The sequence below is a fragment of the Pipra filicauda genome, unplaced genomic scaffold, assembly GCF_003945595.2.
Source record: "Pipra filicauda isolate LSUMZ 115617 unplaced genomic scaffold, ASM394559v2 scaffold316_size853178_pilon, whole genome shotgun sequence".
Lineage (NCBI taxonomy): Eukaryota > Metazoa > Chordata > Aves > Passeriformes > Pipridae > Pipra > Pipra filicauda.
Window position 1 is genome coordinate 252,826 of NW_024104439.1, and position 6,617 is coordinate 259,442.

General features: G+C 43.3%; 1 protein-coding gene across 1 annotated transcript in view; it reads right to left on the reverse strand.

Moving 5' to 3' along the window:
- The window catches only part of FBXL5 (F-box and leucine rich repeat protein 5), a 67,116-nt gene extending 60,792 nt beyond the window's left edge, over positions 1 to 6,324 (reverse strand). The window contains exon 1 of the mRNA XM_039383574.1: positions 6,305 to 6,324. The gene's annotated coding sequence lies outside the window, so the exon portion shown is untranslated. The remainder of the gene's footprint in view (positions 1 to 6,304) is intronic.
- Positions 6,325 to 6,617: the final 293 nt, after the last annotated feature.

The window sequence follows — 6,617 nt, forward strand, 5'->3', positions numbered from 1 at the left end:
GGAGACCTGAGAACAGACCTTGCCAATGAAGAGTATGTCCAGTTTTTTAATCACTTCTGCTTTCTCTTGTTCTTTGAGACAGAGTTACCTACACCATTCAGCAGTGGCTCCATCTTTTCCTTGGTGTTTGTCCTGCTTTGCATGTGCCTATTGAAGCCCTTCTTTGTGCCCCTCCATACTTCAATAATTTTAAATTTGGTTCAGGTTTGGCTTTCTTAATTCCTTCCCTGCATGTCTGTCACACACACAGACCCAGCTAGGACATCCCTGGTCCCACAGCTCTTGACTTTAGAGGCATCCAGCTCACATCCAGAGCTGGCCCTTAGAGACCCATTCACTCCCCTTGCTCCCAAGTCATGTCACCTGCTCACTGGCTCCTCCAGCTTGATGTCCCCTAGCGCTCACAAAATCCCTACACACCCACACTCACTCCAGCCAACAGCACCAGGGGCACCCTCCAACCCACGCTCTGTACTCACACCCCGTACACACACAGACACACACAGAATGGAAAGCCATCACCCAGGGAAGAGCTGGGAAGGAGTTAAAAAAGCCAGGACAGACTGCCCTTGGCCAGTCAAGCAAACTGACCTGCCAACTATTCACGTGCAGTCGCCCCTTTTATTCCCTTACCCCTCTTGTTCCTCACGAATTACCTAAGCCCCTCTCTTGTCCCACCTTTGCTTCCCCACCAAAACGTCCTATAATATGTCTTCTGTGATTATGAACTGCTTTTCTCCTTCATCCCACAATATATCCCAGGCAGGATATTATTTGGTTTCCCCATCCTGTCATTGTGTCTCTGAGCTCCTTTGTGGGTGTGCAGATAAGCTTTACCACATAACTTAACAGTCTGGGCAATACTTCTACATCCCTCCCAGATAGTCCATCCCTGCTTCTGCTCTCCCCTTACTCTTTCTTCCAACATTTAAACTCAATCAGGAATTCCTGATTTGGCCAAGCTGGCCTCCTGCCACAGCTTCAACTTCCTGCCCTTTGGGATTGGCTACTCTTGTGCTTTGAGGAGATTGTCCTTGAATCAACTTGCTCTCTTGGCCTCCTTTGATGTTCTTTGGCTCCTGGGGTGACACCCACGAGGTCTCTGGAGAAACCACAGTCATTCAGTCACAAATGGCTCCCTTAGTCCATAGGTTTTGACCTATGCTACTAGATCAATTCATCACAATAAAACACAGTGCACTGGTTCTCCACTGCACCAGGTCACTGAAACACAACCCAGTCACTGCTGGTGCCCTGCACCAGAGCACTGAACTGTTCTACCCTTTACATATACAAACTGAGAAAGTGGGGCTGAGGCAGAGGGCTGTAGAAGATGTCAAAAGAAGCTCAGAGGGTGAAGGGGGGATCTCCCAGAGCAACCCAAGCAGGTCTGCTGGGCCCTGTCCCATGCCTGTCTAAGTTTATTCCCATTTGCAGATCTGACAGGAGATAAATGGATGGACCAGACCATTCAGTGACTCACACAGGAATGAAACAGCTTTGTGCTGGGGGCCTTATGTCATCCCCCATGCTGCCCTTCAGCAGTGCACAAGTATTTTACGTGAGAAGCAGGAGGGAAAAGGGATGGGGGAGGAAGACTGGCATGAGCCTCTGGAAACAGAGGAGGGTTTTGTCTTGAATAAAGACTTCTCATTTTAGATGTTACTTTGTCATGTGCTGCTGTGCTGGCTCTTTCTGGCTCTATAATTCATAACTGGTTCATCAGCCTTGGGGTGCAGTCCAGCATTAAGCTCTTTATGTGTGTGTTTCTCCACATTATTTACACAGAAAGCAGAAACACTATCATATTTGTTAGATTTTATCTGTATCATTACTTCTTTCTTATATGCTCAACTTCCTGTATGTATCTTAAGATAAGAAGCAATCTCACCACATACAGCCAGAGATGCATGTAGGGTAGTAAAAAGGTCACCGACAAAAGCTATGGGGCACAGTGGTGACATTTGGTCCTCCCACACTCTCCTTGTATGAGAACGCATAGGAAAAGAATAGTACATTCCAGTTGAGAGAGCAGGCTGCATTATTGAGAGGAGACAGGCATTGTGCTTGTCAGCACAGGCTGATCTAGTACTCTCCTCACTCAAACCCCTCAGCAACACGTGAAACAAAAGGAATTCACTTCCACATGGAAAAACAGGCTGCTTACAAGTGATATAGATGAAAGAGATGGAAAGCCCCAGTAGCCTGTCGTGGGTAAACTACAAATAGTGACTCATCAGTGCCATTTTCCAGGATGATTTCCTGCACCCCAGATCTGGCAGCTCAAGCCTTTTGCTCTGTCATAGAGCAAAAGAATCACAGAATCATTCAGATTGGAAAAATCCCCTGAGATCATTGAGTCCAACCATTAACCCAACAGGTCAGGTGGGTCTGTTCTTGCCTGTTGCACTCCACAGAGGACTTGTGCTTGAAGCAGCCCGGATGACTTTGCAGTTTCAAACCTACATGCTGTAATGGGGGTTAACCCCAAAAGGTGCCATCAGCGTGGAGCAATGTGCATGCATCCACAACTAGATGCAGTGATAACAGTGATGAGACATGGTGTATCTCCTACCCAAGTGGTAACGTGAACAACAGCAAGTAATGGCAACAGTACATCCCTCTACCTCTCCTGATCATGATATCCTTACTTGCAGTAAAAATAAGAATAAAGTGGCCATATTCAGAACACCTAGAGAGTGCAAAGTCCCATTTATGAATAACATAAGTATCTGGGCTTGAGAAAGTAGTTTCACACCACTTTCTATCCAATAATTCTTAAATATAAGGATGCCTAAGATCTAGTGGTGTTTCTGTTTGCACTGAAAAGTCCTGGGTGTTTAAACATGAGTGTATTAGCAAGTTCAGAAGTGTCCATTAGTGACTCAGAGACAGGAAGCAATGAAGAAATTACTGATTTTCCCAACAAAATAGTTCAGGAGCACCCCTCACACAAAATGCAGTAGCAATGAGTTACTGTAAATGCCCACACATACATAGAAAGCATTCTTTGTTTTGATGACCGGTGCACAACTAATTTCTCTACAATTTTTCAGGATAACTAGAAGAAGAGTTCAGAACTGAAATCTCAGAGGTTTGAAGAGCTGTAAGTGTAACAACAAAGCGATCAAGACAATACCACCATGCTGAAGAAGACATGCAGCCTGTGTTCACAGCAGCAGATATAGCTCTGCAGAAGACACAAATGGGATGTTTTTCATGTCCTTTAGATGGTCACCAGTGCAAGTTCACGGTTAAGGCACCGTTGTCTGTCAATCTCTTTGTTCACCTGTAGCTCTAGGTTAGGTGAAGTGGGAGCTGCCACCAAGAAAACACAGAAAAACTTACAGGTTGAATAACTCATATATCCAGCTCACCAAGATAATTTACATTTTCGCAGTGCCTGCAGAGGAGGTGAAAGAAAGGAGAGCTGAACTGGATGCCCATACAGTGAGTTAAAAAGGTTTTTTTCACAGGAGCTGGTGTGTGTGGTTAGAAATGGCACACTCTTCGCAGCTGTCACTTTGTGCTAGCTGGTTTCCTTGTTCCTTATTTATCACTTTATTTTCAGTGTTCATCTCAAACCTTCTCTAAATGTTACGACAGCATTTGCCCTGTGAAATTGGGAAACAATGAGAAGATGACTGTCACTGATGAGAAGTCACTGCTATTCCAAGAAAAGCCAGGAAAGATATAATTTCTTTAATTATTATAATAGCTTCTGCTCTTTTCAGATCAAATTTTCTCATTCATAAGTTCTGCTTAGAAGCAACAACCAGTAATTACAGGTGTCCACAAGACTGGGAGTGTTTAATAGCACTGTGAATATTGTGGCTATTTTGGAAAGATTAGTCCCACTGGCTGCACACCAGCTTTTACCAGCAGTTTCTGCCATGAAGGATTTTTTATGTCCTCAACCATGCTTTGGGTGCCAGAACTATCTGCATTTGACAGTAAAAAAAGAAAAGGATAAATCAGAGTGATCAGACCTTGGGAATAGCTGGTGGATAATCTGTTATCCCTAGTTGCCTCAAAAATACCATCCAGAGAACTTGCAGGTAGCAAGTGGGAGCTTGCTGCTTTTCTCTTACAATACTCCTATGCTGTATGATAAATTGTATGTAATACAGGCCCATTCTTTTCAAGTTCTCTGCTGCAATACATAGTGTAAAAGAAGAGGCTGGCAATTAGTTTCCTGAAGCATTTCTGTCTTCTGATCTTTTATACCCACTTTCTAATCACCTCACTCAAAGATTTAGTGTAAAGGATGTCAAAAAAGTGCACACACCTTGATAAGATTAGTTTAGATTTGTTATCTTGGAAATTCACACAGCTTAGAGGACTCCAAAACTTGGCTATCAGTTTATGAGATACAGCACTTTCAAAAACTGTGATTTTCCTTATAGAATGCAAAAATAAGCACTAGCAAAACAGTTCAAAAGGAACACAGATCCATGAGCCCTTTACTGCAATCTCAGGGGAAATCCTAAATTTGGACTTCCCTAGGGTCCTGTTTACAGTAATAAATTCCTGTGGAATAAAGTCAGACAGCTTAAGGTTGTCTGCTTAGGAAAGAAGTGAAATCCGGCTCACTCCAAAGACCTAAGGGGATGCAAGACCCTTGCAAAACACACTGCTTTTCACCTCCCTTCATCGTTCCTCATTTCACTTTATCTTCTGTTCTTCCCTCCCATCCCATTCAGGGAATACTCTTTCATCTCTTCTTTGCTGAGGCAGTGTTATTATCTTAATTACGCCTCTCGTGGAAATACTCTAGGGCCAGAAAGTTTGCAAGGAGTGATTTCATGCTCACATTCATATTGGGAAACTATACTGTCTTCTGAAGCACTGGGAGTATGTGTTTTTACTGTCATTTCTGCTGCTTGCTCAGTTCTGCTTGTCCTATTTATTCATCTTGATTAGGCTGCCAAGGATAGCTGAAAGGAGGCTTAACATTTACTTGTCTCTGACACTCCTTATGTAGTTTGAGGTGTTACCAAATCAGCAGTGAGGGCACCTCCCAGAGCCACTGAGTCCACACTCACCTTATTTATTTATTCATTCTTGGTGAATCAATGAGAAGGAAAAAAGTTTGCACAAATCAGGCTACTGAAAAATAGTGGGGTTTAAGAGTTTTAAATTTTAAATTAGTTATTCCACCGTTCCACTCTAAAAGTGACTCCTGGACTTACTGAAGCTATATATGTTCAACACCCAGAGCACGCAGAGATTGCAGCGTTACTGCATAAACTGCTTAGGTTAACTAGCTGATTTTTCCAACATGGTATTTGCTTAGATAATGAAACTAAAAAGCACAAGTCAAAAACACCTTAAAAAAATGGAAAAATAAACCAAATTCAAGAACCTCTCTTGTATATAATAAAGTACCACAAAGTTCAGTTGTGAATACCTTATGTTCATATTTACAGGATGATAAAAACCAGGAACAAGTAAAGATCAATCAACCAAACCTGCCAAGGCAAAACCCATGTGCTTAGTGACAGGAATATGGGAGAAAACTTCCATCATGAGCTAATTCTTTCTGACCTGTCCCCTACAGATCTTCCTGCAACAAGTAGTGTCATAAAGAGAGAACAGTTGTTATCTCTCTTATGAAGAGATGACACTGTTGTAACTGGCTGACCACTTCGGGTCTGACAGCTTGGTATATCACTTCAAAACAGAGGTTTCAGTTCTGCAAAGTTTGCATGATTTCTGGGAAAACGGGATCAGAAAAATTCATATCATGTGCTTAGCAGACCACTTGCCAATGCAAGCTTTGGTTAGAGCACAGCATTTCTCAGTTCTTTCAGAACTGCTTAGGCCTGACTGAGATGTGTTACGAAAGTCCTTTTTTACAGATAGTCTGTTAAAGACAGATGCTTGGTAAGCAATAATTAAAAATTTATTAATAATTTATAGTTAACATTCTGACACTGCATAGCTTCTTTTGTTTAGATTTTGGGATTTGGGTCTTATTTTGTGTTGGTTTTTTGACTAAGGAAGTAGAATCACCCTATTTGGAGAGGACAATAAGGAACTAACTTCCTCTTGCAGAGAACACTTAATACTTCTTAGATGACACACTTGTCTTAGAATTAATTTGACAACTAATCCGAGCCTATGGGCAAGGGAGAGAAGTAAAATAACCCATTGTGTGATGATGAACTATGTTTTTATGGCTACTGCAAAGTTGGTAATTGCCTTCTTGCCTTCAGTGAAGTCGGATTCAACACCTGTCATTTGCAAACAAATTAATTTAGAGCAAACAAACTGGGGTCGCTTGAATTCATCTTTTACTCACACATCAGCCAGAGCACGCCGCTGCAAAGGGATGGTTATTTGAGCAAGGATTCCGGGAGCTTTACAAATGATTTCCTGGAGTTCGCTTGTGCGCGTTCTCTCTGATAACTTCCCGATGCGTAACTCGGGGATGTCAGGGCAAAGTGAGCAACAGAGGGCAAAGAACAGCCAGCCTCTCACCTTCCCGCCCCGAAAAGCTCTCGTTTGGCTCTGAAACCATCGGCACGGCGGGGGCGGCCGGACGCGGCCGCACCGAGCGCCCCCCGCGCCCCCGGCCGGGCCCCGCCGGACGCCGCGGGCAGACGAGCCCTCCC